Here is a 16513-nt window from a genome sequence, read left to right as displayed (position 1 = left end):
TCCCAGGCAGGTTATTCAGACACCCAGTGGTACAGAGTGGGTTAAGGGAGAAGGCATTTATGGTTCAATAGGCAGCACCTGGGTTACGGAACCATCAGAGGGAAGGAAGACATAGAATAGACTCGTGGATCTGACAATCAGAAGAAATTCTGAGACAGCCATTTCAGTAGGGTTCAGGAGCCAGGCTTCAGATGGTCGGGGAGCCACAGGGAAGATCAAGAACAGAGGTGAGAGCTGGCTGAGATTAGATTGGATGCTTCTTCCTCAGAGAAGGACGGGAATGTAGGATAAGCATCAAGGCAGAGAAAAGTGAGGACCAAGGAGGGAGCTCTTGTCCAACAGCTCAGTGATCTGGGGATGAGTCAGAGTGTTCGAGAATGATGGTGGATTCTGTAACCTCTCCTCTCCCATCTCCCCAAGAGCAAGGAAGGGGCATTATTTGGCTCAAGAGGATGGATTTCTGCTCAGAACTGAGCTTCCCTCAACTGAACAAGAGGCCAGACCAGTGGTGCCCATGCTGCTTAGAAAGACATCACATTTCTTTCCATGTCTATCAGACTTCTGATAATCTGTCCTTGCCTGCTTCACATCCTGCCTCTCTCTTCTTGGTTCACGGTGATCCAGCCCACTGGCAATCTCATTCTTCCTGAAACACACCAAAGTCTTCCATAACCACCCTGACCGGAGACTTTCCTTTGCTTACCACTCAGTCCCTTCCTATCCTTTTACCCAAGTCATGGGCTCCCTTTCTAGACCCTCAGAGCTTAGGGCTATTGCCTTTGCTATACATTTGACATTACAGTGACTTGAAGTTATTCAAATCTGGCATGGAAGAAATGTAAAAAGTCTCCTGCATAGCTCCAGATGGCTTTGTAAATTAAATTAAACCCACAACTGGCCCAGGAACTTTCCCCATCATAATTACATTATTGATCATTAACATTTGAAGAGGTTGCAAAATGAATCCTGGACACTGCAATAAATTATCATTGTCTACTGGGCAGGTTCCATGAATCAGGTGCCCCGGAGCCTTCTGAGACTGTCTGATGATGTAATTTAAATGATGTTGTTTTTGCTCTTTGGTAAATGAGAGGACAGCAGGGGCGGAAGTGGGGAAGTGTGTGTGTGCATACAATCTACACTACGGGCGACTGGCCCTGATTCCTAATCGTGAACGTCTACTACAACTCTCTCTAGCTCCCAAGGTACTCTGCGTTTCCAAGTCATGTTTAGTTTCCATCTCAGTATGATGCAAGACTTCTTCAGGAGCACCCATTTCCCATCACTCCCCAATGGTCCATTCACTGTGAGATGCCTACACCTCTCCTGACACACCAGGCACTAAGGCATCACTAATAATAATAACAACAATATTTTGTTAAGTGCTTCATCTGTCCCCTTCACCATGTCAAGTGTTTTGAATACATTCATTCAGTTTAAACCATCAATACTGTCATCCCTATTTGCAGATGAAACAGATTCAGTTCAGAGGTAGGGTTGAGCCCTAAGATCTATCTAACCCTCAAGCCCAAACTCTTTGCAGCTACTTCTCCCCAGCATGCCCTTCCTGGCCCTCTCAGTGGCCTGGTTATAGCCTTCATGGCTCCGCTCAAGAATCACTCCTCCAGGAAGCCTTTTTTCATTATCCTTCCACATCCCCTCCTGGGTTGGGTGCCTCTTCTCTGCTATTTCACAGCATTAAGGGCTAACCCTGTTATGGCACTGACTGAACTACACTGAATGTCCTGCTAATCTATCCTGACGTAGATGTTGAGAATCATGAGAACAATATTGAGAGACATTATTTGCAAACTGTGTGTTCCTGGTATTTGGCTCAGTAGGTATTATTTTCTGGGTGAATGGAAGGATGCATGAATGGATGAACATAAACTTATATATACACAGATATAATAGATCATGATAATTTATGAGACTCAGCTTCCATTTCTGAAGAATATGAACATAGTTAAAGAAAGATTTTATTTGTCAGAACATGATAAAAACCAGTATGACCAAAATTAACTCAACCCATGAAGAAATTTTCTATGTATATCATGAGCCCCTGAATGACAAAGGAGACCACTGCCTCTTCAAATACCAAGCACATGTGTCGAGGGGACCTGTGCACTTGTTGCTGAATATTCATAGCTCTCACTAAGGGGAACTTTGCACTGATAACTGAATCAGTGACATCTAAGAACAGAGAGCCAGCAGTCACCTGCCTAACCAGACTGTGCTTCTGCCAGAAGTAAATGCTGCATGTTTCCCAGTGTTTGAGGTGTGATGAATATCCACATTTTTGAGCAAAGTGAAAGCAGCAAGGCTGGAAGTCTTGGGTGACAGCAGGCACCAAGAGAAAAGAAACCAACATTGACTAATTATCTAGCAAAGGTATGTGCCAGGCTCTTTGTCTATGTTTGAATGTCCTTTAAAGTATCAGAGGGTAGAAATAAGCAGTATGACACATGAGATTAGGAGACACCCTTTAAAAGTTTAATGTACACTCTAGATGGGAAAAATTATGGTGGTTGTTGGGGAGGGGGTGCTCGTAATAGACACACCCTATTGTTTGCATAGGGCCCAGAACCACATGAAAAAGAATCTGAAGAATGTCTACACAGGGTTTAACTTTGTTGGTCAAGTTGGTGCTAGAAGGTGGAAGAGTAGAAAATAAGGTTAATTTTTAAGGAAAGCCTGAGAAAAAAATTCCTAGAAGGGAGAAGTCTGGCCAAGACTGAGTGTGAGGGATAAGCAGAGGATCAGGGCTCAGCAGATGGTGGTCCTTGGATCTGCCTTGGCCTCCCCACAAGCCAAGATGAGCTGTGTGTAGGGAGCAAAGAGTACTGACTCAGGATTTAACACCTCTCTCCATCCAGCTTTCAGAAGGCTAATTCACAAAGTCAAATGGAGATGAAATATAACAAGTAATCCTCCACTTCTTTCTGGATGGCTCAGTGGGTAAAGACTCTGCCTGCAATGCAGGAGACACAGAAGATCCAAGTTCAACCCCTGGATGGGGAAGATCCCCTGGAGAAGGAAATGGCAACCACTCGATTATTCCTGTCTGGTGAGTTCTATGGATGGAGGAGCCTGGCGGGCTACAGTCCATGGGGTTGCAAAGAGCTGGACACGACTAAGCACAAACACAAATGAAGGAAAGAATCCTCCGCTTAAGAGTCGTCAGAAGCAGAATCATGCAGGCCTGAACCCTGAGAAGGAGAAACTACAGAACAACAGAAGACATTACTGCACCTCGGGCATCACTTTTCAAAGACTCTGTTGGAGTGCTGGCCTTAGAAAAGATGAGAAGAGACAGCCATTTCTGAGGTCAAAAGATGGAGATCTTTCTCTGCTGAGAAAGCAGATGCCTCATATGAGAAGGAGACATCCCAGGCCCCAAGAATTTAGCACCCACCACCCCGTGGGAGCCCAGCAGCAGAACTACAGGAAAAAGTCAGCCCCTCAGAGCAGAGGAGAGAACAGAAGGACAGACTCACTCTTCAGAGGCATGGACCAGCCAGGAGGGATCCATGTGAGCAGAACAAGAGGCCAGAGAGCAGCTGGTGGGGCAGCCAGAGCAGGGCTACAGAGGCCCAGGGCCGCAGTGCCATGCACTGAACCAGTCACCGAGGGACAGTTCAGAACACATTTAGTGACAGCAGACACGACTGAGCGACTTCACTTTCACTTCTCACTTTCATGCATTGGAGAAGGAAATGGCAACCCACTCCAGTGTTCTTGCCTGGAGAATCCCAGGGATGGGGGAGCCTGGTGGGCTGCCATCTATGGGGTCGCACAGAGTCAGACACGACTGAAGCAACGCAGCAGCAGCAGCAGAGTGACTTGTGTAGAATACTTGAATCCAACAGAAATACATAGAAGAGGTGATCAAAAAAAAAAAAAACACCCTGCCATCTAGCTTGAAAGGGCTACAGATTTAGCTGTAGCTAAAGAAATGGGAATTCACAAGTTCCTCAAGGGCAAAGGCCTTGACCATACTGCTCACTGTTGTGCTCTCCATGCCTGAAAATGCTTGGTGCGTGGATCAGTCAGCACTTACTATCTGTCTGGTAGTTAGATGCAAGCACGCCTCCTATTGAGGCTAGGTTTGCAGTCACCAGCTGCCAACATCTGGAACACGGGGGTTACAAACATGCTATTTCTAATTCTTGACCCAATGGCTATGTCATTATTTCAGCATTTCTCATTATCATCAAAATACCAGTAACCCAAACATTCTGTAAGTGTTAAGAATTCAAAATTTTAAATTAAAAAAAGTGACAAAATCCTAAGTATGTTTCAAAGATAAAACTACATACAAATAAAAGTATCAAGTAAATATATGGGCAAAATACATGTTACACATATATCAGCAATATATTCGGAGAACAGAAATTAACTTTGAGTGCTTATTTTTAAATAATTACATAAGAGTAAAATGCAAAGTGTGACTTTAAAAAGTAAAGTGTATTAAATAAATCACTGCAGAGTTATATGTACATTTCTCTGCAAGAGAACCCTGGAAATTTGGGAATCAGACAAAAAGGTTACAGGTAAACTCAAGACATCTCCCTCTGATTCCTTCATCTGCAACTGACCTAATACTTTTGATAATTGGAGAAGAAAATCTTCTTGAAAAATGCAGGATCACTTCACCTTACCACTTAAGTACTAGCTCCATCAACCTAGGACCATAATTTTTATTGGCTGAAAGCTGTGTTTCATATTTCAAGAAAGCATTTCTGGTCTGTCTTTGCCTTCTTCTGCTTAGTTAAATATACATGTTGATTTCCTATATCAATATCAATACCTTTGGATGATATTTCTCCTGGAATCAAGATTTCCAGGAAAAATATCAATAACCTCAGATATGCAGATGATATCACTCTAGTGGCAGAAAGCAAAGAGGAACTAAACAACCTCTTGAAGGTGAAAGAGGAGAGTGAAAAAGCTGACCTTAAAACTCATCATTCAAAAAACTAAGATCATGGCATCTGGTCCCATCACCTCAGGGAAAATAGATGGAGAAACAATGGAAAGAGTGACAAACTTTATTTTCTTGGGCTCCAAAATCACTAGGGATGGTGGCTGAAGCCATGAAATTAAAAAGACACTTGCTCCTTGGAAGGAAAACTATGACAAACCTAGACAGCCTATTAAAAAAGAGACATCGCTTTGCCTACAAAGGTCCATATAGTCAAAGCTATGGTTTTTCCAGAAGTCATGTACAGATGTGAGAGTTGGACCATAAAGAAGGCTGAGCGCCGAAGAATTGATGCTTTCAAACTGTAGTGTTGGAGAAGACTCTTGAGAGTCCCTTGGACTACAAATATATAAAGCCAGTCAATACTAAAGAAAATCAGCCCTGAATATTCATTGGAAAGATTGATTCTGAAGCTGAAGCTCCAATTCTTTGGCCACTTGATGAGAAGAGCTGACTCACTGGAAAAGACCTTGATGCTGGGAAAGATTGAGGTCAGGAGGAAAAGGGGGCGACATGACATGGTTGGATGGCATCATCAACTCAATGGACATGAGTCTGAGCAAACTCTGGGAGATAGTGAAGGACAGGGAAGCCTGGCATGCTGCAGTCCATGGGATCACAAAGAGTCAGACGTGACTGAGTGACTGAACGACAACCACCACCTTTGGATGTATATTCTCCTATTTGATAAAAGCTTTGAACTGAAGGTAGAATTATTCTTGCAAGAAAACTTTGTTTTTACAGACAATTGAATTTCTTTCTCTCGTTAAGAACCATTAAAAAATATAGAGATGAAAACTCTGTAAGTGAGCATACTTTTAATTTATTAAAAACTTTAATGCATGACACAACTCTTCAGACAGGGCTTAAGATTATAATGATTTACATGTCTGACTTTTATTACAGAAATATAATATTATACCAACACCAATAACAAAAAACAGTATTGTGTATGTTAGTTGCTCAGTCATGTCTGACTCTTTGCAACCTCATGGACTGTAGCCCACCAGACTCCGCTGTTCGTGGAATTTCCAGGCAAGAATACTGGAGTGGGTTGCCATGAAACCACTGAACCAAAATGTAGGACTGCATTTTCTGAAGCCTTGAAAACTGCTCTGAGTTAGTCATGCTTATAAATGGAGAAACTGAGGCCTGAAAACTGAATCCACCCTGTCTTCAATAATCAATGGTGAAACCAAGACTGGCAGCCAGGCAGGCTGACTTCTGAGCCTGTGTACACTCTATGACCTTGCACCTAAAGGACAAGAGTAATGGATCTAACTTGGGAATATTATGAAGATCCCAGGCTCAAAGAATTATCTGAAACTACAGCTTTTCCTAGTGAAGTATCATCATCAGGTGAGATTTGGCAAGAGGCCAAAGATCCTAGACGGACCTTCAGCAAAGCAAGTTTTTGGCTGGAGTCTTTACATTTCAAGGCTATAAATGTAGACTTGGGTACCTCCACATTAACTTGTCCTTGCAGAGTGGTGACCAGGCAGCTGAGTGACAGCTGAATCAGTTGCTGCTACTCTTGTGTGCATTCAGGAGACAGAGCCCAGGAGTTCATCTTTAGCACGATGACTCACTCCTTTTAGCAAGATGAAGTTGTCGAGGAAACTGGCTTCAAGCCTTTCCCATTGCGTATGTCTGATTTTTTATCTCTACTGGGATTTTGCTATCCCACAGGCAGAAGCACAGAGAGATAACAGTTTTAACAACTTGAATTGTGAGGTCCCCTGGCCTCTGTAAGCTTGGAGAAATCACTGTGGATCCTCATGCTTTGGCACGTCTGCCTGTTTGAAATCTACCTTGTGGAAATATAGGATAATAGTTCAAAACATTGTCTTTGGCTTCAAGTCCGTACTCTGTAATAATCACCTTTGTGTTTATAGGCAAGTTACTTAATTTCTCTGTGTCTCATGCTGCCAAACTTAAAGTAGAGATATAACAATGTGTATCTCAAGGAATTGATGTGAGGGTTAAATAACATCGCAGTTGTTAACCAAAGAGCCTGACAAAGAATAAATAATCAATAAACATTAGCTACTCTTTATAATAACAGAAATTACTATATTATATAAATATTTGCCAGATTGATGTGTTTGCAGTGGTAATGGCAGACCACTGAAATTAAACAATCCTCATTCAATCCAAAAGAGAATCCTCACACCCTATGTTAGCCTCTCATTTCAATCTTCTCTGGCACAAGAAGGTACGAGGCTGATTTCGTTTTCATCACCTCTCCCTGTCTGCCCTCTACTAAAGATGTGAAGACAGTTCAGTGTTCATCAGATCCTGAGTAAGAAAGGACGTGTTATATTTAGAAATCATTCTAGGATTATGAGTCAGAGAAAATGATGTAGCAGATCTTAGAGGCTTCAGAAGAGTACAATTTATCATTCAACATGTTTACTGAGTACTGGCTATGTGCAAAACATAAGGCTGTATACTCCTGAGGATACAAAGGCAGGTTCCCTCAAAGAGCTTAAAAATAGCAGAAGAGCTCAGATGTAAACACAATAGTCCAGCTCTTCACAACTTGACCCAAGACCATGACTGTCACCTGAGTGGGCTGTACAAGACCCAGGAGTTCAAGGTATCTCAGGGGATTGAGGGACTTGGAATCACTTAAAAGTAAAGACAAGCTTGGATGCTGAAGGTTGATTAGGAACTGAACCAGAGAGGAGCAAGATGGACCTCCTTGAAACAGGCAGGAGGGCAACGTAGGCCATATCTGGGAACAGTAAGCAGGACAGTTTGGCTGGAGGGGAGGGCTCAGGAAGGTGAGTAGTTGAAGATAATCCAAGAAGGTTTGCTAGAAGCTGCTCCCATTTCTCTTTAGGCTACAGCATAGCCGTAAGTGGGGTGGAGACAATCACTGCCCAGGTATGGAGAATGGCCTCTTTGTAACACTTTTGAAAGAGCAGAGGCCCACATCTGGAGCCAGCTAGAAGCTCACTGAGTCCACAGCTTAGCCAGACTAGAAACCAAGTCTGCTCATCAGGACCTTCTGGGCTCACAGCTGTGGGAGTACTCCCAGGAACACTGAAAAATCACGGTCAGCATTTATCTCCAGGAGGGCCAGCCAAAGTCTACTGCCACTGTGTTTGCACTCAAGAACTGGCTTATCCTGGGAGAAGCCCAAAATCATTCTTTCCCTGGCAAGAGAGATGGGGCTGAGTCACAGGTACAGTCCTGAAAACCTACAAACCTTAGGTGTTTGTGTAAGTAATCCCTATTGATCAGGAAATTTCAAGGTCTGATTAATTTGAGGTTGAAGAATTTTTCATGTCCTGCTGTCCCTGGGAAACAAGAACAGAGACGTTATCTCTGGGAACAACAAGAAAGCTACTTAACTGAAGGTATGATATCAAATCTCAGTGGGAAGCCAAGAGCCTTCAGAAGCACCCATCTCCTCTTGCTGCCCTGCAAACTTCGCAAATCATTCAATCAGCAGCTGCCTGGCTGGACCCTCAGCTGTGGACGTGACTAAAAGGATACCAGGGCTGGCTGGGCCAGCAGGCGCACAAGTGGAAGAGGAGCTGGGGGAAGCTGGAATCGAGTGAGAGACATCTGTTCAGGCATCCAAAGGGAATCTCCCGGCAGGGAGGGGAGTGTTTAAAGCACTGCTGCTGCTGCTGCTACTGCTAAGTCGCTTTAGTCATGTCCAACTCTGTGCGACCCCACAGACGGCAGCCTCCCAGGCTCCCCCGTCCCTGGGATTCTCCAGGCAAGAACACTGGAGTGGGTTGACATTTCCTTCTCCAATGCGTGAAAGTGAAAAGTGAAAGTGAAGTTGCTCAGTCGTTTCCGACTCTTCGCGACCCCACGGACTGCAGCCTACCAGGCTCCTCCATGCATGGGATTTTCCAGGCAAGAGTACTGGAGTGGAGTGCCATCGCCTTCTCCGTTTAAAGCACACTTATTTGGTTAGCAAATGAAGAATCTTGAAGACAGTGCTGCCAAAAGGTGAGGGGCGGGAGGCAGTGTGCGGAAGCGACACATATGAAACAAAGAAGCAAAACTCCCCTGAGCTGAGTTCCAATCCCCCTCTGACTCCTTGGCTCAGCTCTTGGGCACCTCTTCCAGATGATGATGAGCTTTCTCCTGGTAAGCTCTTTCCACTCCTAGCCTGGTTACCTTTGAGAATGAAGTTTTGTTGCGGTTGACAGTGCTGTCGTCACTGTCTTCCAATCTCCTGGAACTTCTGTAGTGAAAATAACTTCAGTGGGGATGTGAATTCAGTCATCTATCGACTCATTGTGTCTCCTGGGGGGCAAGCCAGCTTTCAGCCTCTTGTTCCCATGTGTCTCTTCCAGATGTGGTAACATGGCCAGAGGTGCTAGACTCTGCTGCACCACAGGGACCATGTAGGGAAGGCCACTCTGGTCCTGCACATGGCACTGGTTTGCAGTCTGAACTTCTAGCTGCACACTCGCTCATACCTAACACTGCCTAAATACCCAAGCAGTGAGTGCCATGAGGAGTACCATAAGAACCCTCCAGAAGGGGTCTTCTCTCTAGCAGAGGATTATACAGGCATATTACCTATGATTACAGACAGAGATCATGACTTACTTGAGAGGAGAGAAAGAGAGATTCTTACTTGAGCAGGGCAAACTTTCATGGAAGAGATGGTTACTGGGCTGGACAAAACTTGGATGTGTGGAAATGAGAAGGAAAGCACTCCAGCAAGCAGAGACACCTTGAGCAGAGCTCAGAGATGGTCGACTCTGGGAAGGCTCTGAGAACAGCTTTGCCAGAGTTTGGCCAGAAACTGGAAATGGAAAGGAAAAGAGAGGAAGAGGGAACCTCAGCTGAAAGTCAGGTTTTAAACTCTCTGACTCTCCCTTCATTTGCTCTGTTCTTCTTTTTCCTTCTCTTTCACATGCTTCCTTTCTCCTCAGCCCAAATGCCCTCCATCTAACCCTCCATCCTTCCATCCAACCCGAACAATGCAAATGGAATGGGTGTGGGATTAGCATAGAACATCTACTGCTCTAGAGAAGAAAGTCAGAGGTCAACTGTCCTTTCCAAGAGGATGCAGCCTACCACCACGGGGTGAACGGAGATACCTAGAACTTTGGCTAGAAAACCATATTAGCATCTCTTCGGCACACATGAAATCTGTAGGCTCACAGAGAGGCCCTTCTGCTTGGCAGATAGAATCTGACAGGGATCTGACCCAGAAAAGATGCAGGAAACTTCAGCTGAGAAAGGCAGCATAAGGTGGTTAGGAAATGTTCACATTGGAGTCAGATCTGATAGTCACAGCACCATCAGCTTTATAATGGGCATATTGAATTAAACAAGAGAATGTTCACAAGTGCTCAGCACAGGGCCTGATCCATATGAGTGCTCAGTACGTGTCTGCTTTTTATTGTTTTACTTGTGACAAAGAACTAAGACCAGGAAGGACTATATTCCAAGCCAACCAAATCAAGAGAATTCCAGAGGGAGCTTACACATGAAAGGACCCCAGGTTTTGGAATCAGACAAACGTGAGTTAGAACTCCAACTACACCATTCTCCAGTTGTGGAACTGTGGGCAACCTGAACTCACCGAGCCTCAGTTCCCTAAACTGAAAGATGGGATTGATAACACACCCTCATTTGTATATGAGGGTGTAAATAACACATCCATTTGGGGAGGGTTATTGTGAAGATTACAGACAGCGTAACCAAAGTTCCTTCATATACTAGGTCCTCAATTAGTAACTGTAAAAACACTCAAGCTGTGATTTTAAAACATTTTACTGTCTAGTGCCCATGCTTCAGTTCAATTCAGTTCAGTCGCTCAGTCATGTCTGACTCTTTGCCACCCCGCGGACTGCAGCACGCCAGGCTTCCCTGTCCATCAGAAACTCCTGGAGCTTGCTCAAACTCATGTCCATCGAGTCAGTGATGTCATCCAACCATCTCATCCTCTGTCGTCATCCTTCTCCTGCCCTCAATCTTTCCCAGCATCAGGGTCTTTTCCAATGAGTCAGTTCTTCGCATCAGGTGGCCAAAGTATTGGAGTTTCAGCTTCAGCATCAGTCCTTCCCCTGATAGTGCCCATGCTTAGAGGCTCCTTGAAAGAGGTATGACTTTTGAGGCTCCCTACCCGAAGCTCCAAGCCCCACACCTTTTCCTTCTCACTCTCCACCATCATTTAGAACTATCACAGATTATCCTCCTGTAGTGGCCATTCAAGAGCTGCGTGGCTAAGTAAATAGGTTCAGTGAGCATGGTGATGGTGTTGACTCCATACTAGAATGCTCCATGATTTAAAACTTAATAAAACAATGACAACTTCTGCTTTCTTTTTTATTGTAATCAAACATACTAAGTTTCCTCAGGAATGTTTAACTCTAAAATCACCATGGTCACTCAAAACTCTGCTGCTGGGTAAACTCAGCAAAGGGAAGAGCAAAGAGAACTACTGAAAGCCCTGGACGGGGAGCAGAAGGGGTAGCAGGAACAGCAGGAACACCAATGCCCACCTTAAATCCCAAGCACCAGGCCAGGTACTGAACACCCAACACACACTTTCCTCTCTCACGGACCACGAAGCTAGAAGCAGTGAAGGGGCTTGCTCAGGGTCACACAACTAGAAAGGGTCGTATCTGGATTTGAACCAGGATCATCCAACCTCAGAGCTTGTGCACGTAACCACTCTGCTAACTGCTTGCACAGAGAACAAAGTGAAGGTTAAGTTATCTATGTAGGCAAAGCAACTAGCTGTGCCATGGATGTGGGACTCTCAATAATAGGTCTCACAAAAGGGAGAAATCCAGGAGAAAGCACACTGATGGGATGAGCATTCCGTGTTTGCTTATTCATGGAAGGCCTACTCTGGAACTGATGGTGTTCCTGCTAAGCCCTACTCCACTTACACGGTCACAGAGCCAAGAGCTCCCTGTGGACAAGGACTGCAACTGCTCTTTATTTCCAGTACTGAACACGGCAACTGGTAAGAGGTGGCAGTGGGGAGAAGTATGCTGGAATGAATGAATGAACAAATGAACCAACAAGCTAAACTAGTCAACAATCAACATTTCCATGTCTCTTCTTCCCTCCTCAATTTCTATGACCTGAGAACTTTGCCAAGACAAAAATGGGACAGAGTAACATTAGCACCATTGGATCCACTCCTATTGTCTCTTGTTGTTCAGTTGCTCAGTCTTGTCCAACTATTTGCAACCCCGTGGACTGCAGCACACCAGGCTTCCCCGTCCTATGAGATGTCCATGCCTATGAGAAGATTCAAATAGGCAGTGGCAACACAGAGTTATTCTAATTCCATTTTACTGTCCACACTAAAAAAAGCCACTTGACTAGTATAGTACCTGTCTCTCTCTGCCTGTGTAGACAGTTTCCAGGGCAGAGGGTAAAAAGATTTCTATAAGGAAAGGCTAGTGATGAGCTAAGTGAAAAATCCTGATCACAGTCACATTGGACATCAGCCTTTGATGCCTTTTCTGCAGAAAATAAAGTCATTTTCTCTATAAGCACTGGATTTCATAATTTTTTTCTCTAGCTAAGTTATTCTTTGGCTTATCAAATCATGCATTGCCACATCTCATTATTCTGTAAATGAGACCTAGTGTCAGAAAGATCTGGGTTTAATGGATATGGAGATCACACAGCCTCAAAGCCTCTGAGCTCAAATGTAGCCCTTTTCCCCTACCCCTAAAAGAGGCAAATGCAAGATATAACAGTCTTTAAGGTGGCATCACTGATGCAACAGACATGAACTTGAGCAAACTTTGGGAGATGGTGAGGGGCAGGGAGGCCTGGGGTGCTGCAGTCCATGGTGGGGGGAGTGTCAGCACGGAGCTGAACAGACCTGACAGTGACCCTGACTGCCCTCATGGAGACCAGTTCGTTTTCAGCCAAATGCCTGCATCAACTAAACTGCGCTTTCACTGGAGAATGAGGAGGGAGGCATAGGCTAGAGAAGGCGTGGCCTCACTCATCTGCCTGGCTACTCGAACCTTTCCAAAGGCAACAACACTTCAAGAGACTCCACTCAAACCACGCAGAGAACAGAATGAAAACAGGAGGGTGGAGCAGAACCACAGCCAGAGAGGAGGAGAGCAGAGAAACAGGAGGAGGAAGGAGGGAGGAAAATGGGAAATTTCAGAAAGGAGAATCCTGGGCTTGATTTTATGTATTAAATACCACTACAGCGCTTACTATTTGCCAAGTACTGTCCTAAACATCGGAGAAGATGATGGCACCCCACTCCAGTACTCTTGCCTGGAAAACCCCATGGACGGAGGAGCCTGGTGGGCTTCAGTCCATGGGGTTGCTGAGGGTCGGACCAACTGAGCGACTTCACTTTCACTTTTCAGTTTCATGCATTGGAGAAGGAAATGGCAACCCACTCCAGTGATCTTGCCTAGAGAATCCCAGGGACGGGGGAGCCTGGTGGGCTGCCGTCTATGGGGTCGCACAGAGTCGGACACGACTAAAGCGACTTAGCAGCATCAGAAGTCCTAAACACTTTACAAATACTGACTCACTGAATCTTCATTATTAGCCTCATTTTACAGAAAACAGAAACCAAATATGGGAAGCGTCGACGATCTAAGATCATGTGGCCAGTGTGTGGCAGGACCTGAACTTGATCCCGGGCAGCCTTGCTCCAACCCACACACTTAAACACACCCCCGTCAGGAAAGTCTGTTGTAACAGGAATACATGGCCAAGGGTGCTAACATTCCATGAAACAGTCTGAAAAAATACTCAACACTTAGTTAAGGAGTGTTGATAGTCTTCAACTATTTATTCTTAAAATATCAGATACTTCCTTGTAAATGAATATAAAGCAGGGGAAAGAATGAAGGGGATACTCTTCCTTCAGGCTATAAAAGAAAAATAACAATGAATGGATCAACTGAAAGCAAATTAAGAGCCAGGATTTGGCCAATACGCCCGAGAGTCCCCATATGCCAGTACTGTATTCTCACTAAAAAGTCACCAGGGGCTGGGAGGAATAGGAAGTTTAGGTGAGATATTTACAGAAAACCAGCTCTGGGTATAAATATTATACTAAACATGAAGGCTGGTCAAACATGCAACCACAATAACTGGCTCGAGATGGACTCGAAAACCGGGAGCCACATGAATTCTAGTCCCACCCAGCCTTCAGGTCCTGTTTCCCAGTCTCCTTTACCAGTACAGGGAATTCTGTCTCAGAGCTCCCTTCTATTTCTCTTCCCAATTTAATTTCTTAGCTCCCAGCCTCAGCCTAGTTCTCTGGAACAACCCAACCCAGTCGTGGGTACGGTCTGACATATATTCTCTTGACAGGCTGCTGCACTCCACGTAAGCCTATCTTTCACATTTTCAGCTCCAGGTCATTACTCCCTGTGAGGAAGAGTATGAATCACATAGATGGGAAAGCTGAGGTGGTCAAACCAGTTCTTCCCTTGAAGAACTTTCATAACCGCGTAGCATACTCTCAATCCAGAATGACTGAGGGGCAGGAATGGCCTGGACAACCCATCCTTTGATCAATCCACCCTCTTGTGGGCCAGATGGCAAAAAAAGCTGGCCACAACTACACTGTTTTTCTGAGTTCCTGTTCTATCGTATCTAGCTGTGGGCTTTTCTTCCTCTGTTTCTCTCTGACGCTGCTTTTGAAAATTCTCCCCCTGCTCCTGCCTTTGTTCCCTGGCTGAGTGCTCTTCTGCTTAGGGTGTTCGTTGTGTCTTGATAGTGTGCTTCATGTTACTCTCATCTCCCTTGGGTTAGGAACGTTTCTCTGTGCTTCAAAAGCACAGTGGGAAAAAAATTTCTAATACACACTGAATTATTTGTCATGAGGTTGTCTTCTAAGTCCTGCTACAAATACAGAAAAGTGCCCATGTAAAGATAAATAACAATTTGGGCTTTGGCTATCAGCTACCATCAGCTTTTTGGGAGCATTATGTTATAAAGTCTGTCTACAAATAAATAGCAGGTTTGGAGCTAGGTTGCTTTATTACGGAAGAAGAAATGACACTGTGGAAATTAACAAAAGCCTAATCAGAGGAGAACAGAGTCTCAAGAAAGCCTCTCTTGTTTAAGTTGGGTCCACTGTCCTTCTGTGCAGTAGGTGAGGGTGAATGGGAATGGTTCCCACTTTGTCCTCTCTCAGAATTTCTCCCCTTCCTCAACTGCTGCCCAATCTGTTATGCTGGTTTGTCTGCAGGAGGCAGCAGAAGGTGCATGGAAGGGCCCTTCCCAGATAAAGACAGACAGGCCAATGGTGGGGGTCAGGACGAGGGTCCTCCCAGAGCAGCCACAGTGCAGGGAGCCACAGGGTGAGCCAAGCAATCTCCGCTACTTCATGGTGCTGTGCGTTGCTCCTGAGCAGGGCCACGTCAGCACCCAGAGAAGGTTAACTGCTGAAAAACAAAACTGACTGCCCCTCGTGTCCGCAAGTCGACCTGTCATGGGACCGTGTTGTGACCAGGCTCTGAGAATTACCAAAACACGTGTAGGATGTTCTGTTGTTTGCTCCACTTTGTGGTGATCCAGCAAGGACACAGGAAACCATAGCATGACCTGAGGGTTCCTACCTGGGTTGAGGATAATCTGTTGCTCTGGTTGTTGAAGGGAAAAACCACACAGTTGCAATGAATCTAATAATGCTACCTCCCAAAAAGCCTCATTTGCAGCTAATGATTGAGTAATAGTATCACCAGGGGCTGCTGCAGGGCCAAATAAAGCTTTGATAGCATCCTCACAAATCATTTGGCCGCTACTGTGAGTTCCCAGAAACTGGAAACAAGCAGTGGTTGCCATCTGCGTTGAGAATTTTTTAAATAGCTCTATTTTTATTGTTCTTATAATGAAAAGGGAATGTTTTGCATTTCCCAGAAATTGTTGTATATGTCCCCTTAATACCCAGTAAGGCAAACAGGATAAAAATTGGGACATTATGATCCACTGAAAAGTCACTCTCTTTGAAGAATGTCCAGTCTATCTGCTCTAATCTCAGCTCTAATGGCACATGGCTATCCTGATGGGGCCAAAGAGCAGGGCTGCCTAAAGCAAATACTGGCTCACCTTTGTCACAGGGAGGAAATAAGCTAAGGAGCATAATTTTCTCAACTGTATACTTTATTCCCATAAATGTTACTTAAATGTTGCCTATTGCCAGTTTCTACTAGCCAAGACAGAATCAAATGGACAAATGGCCAAGTAGCACCAAATGTTTTTAGGTAAAGGATGTTTGATTGCAGCAACTCAAGTCAACCTGCTGAATCAAACAGAAAAAGGAAGATGCTGTATTTGAATCTACAGGTGTCTCGTGGACCATGTGGGCAAAGTGGAGCCAGGCCTCAGAGGGGGTAGGAGCATCTTTCTAGACAACTTCACTCTTCTTTCTCGGTCTTTAACTGGCTTGTTTTGCTGCTTAGTCCACACAGTGGAAGATAGCCACCCAGATCTCTCAAGGCCACACATTAACTCCTCAGTAAGTAAAAAGACTGCCTCTCTTGATCACAGGCTCAAATACACAGCTGAGAAAACCCAATGGATCCAGTTTAG

At 44.7% G+C, this 16513-nt stretch overlaps 1 protein-coding gene across 1 annotated transcript in view; it reads left to right on the top strand.

Moving 5' to 3' along the window:
- The window catches only part of TRPC7 (transient receptor potential cation channel subfamily C member 7), a 150576-nt gene that overhangs the window by 66974 nt on the left and 67089 nt on the right, over positions 1-16513 (top strand). The gene's annotated exons all lie outside the window — the stretch shown is intronic.

The sequence above is a fragment of the Bos taurus genome, chromosome 7 (assembly GCF_002263795.3).
Source record: "Bos taurus isolate L1 Dominette 01449 registration number 42190680 breed Hereford chromosome 7, ARS-UCD2.0, whole genome shotgun sequence".
Classification (NCBI taxonomy): domain Eukaryota; kingdom Metazoa; phylum Chordata; class Mammalia; order Artiodactyla; family Bovidae; genus Bos; species Bos taurus.
This window is presented reverse-complemented; position numbering and strand designations above follow the sequence as displayed.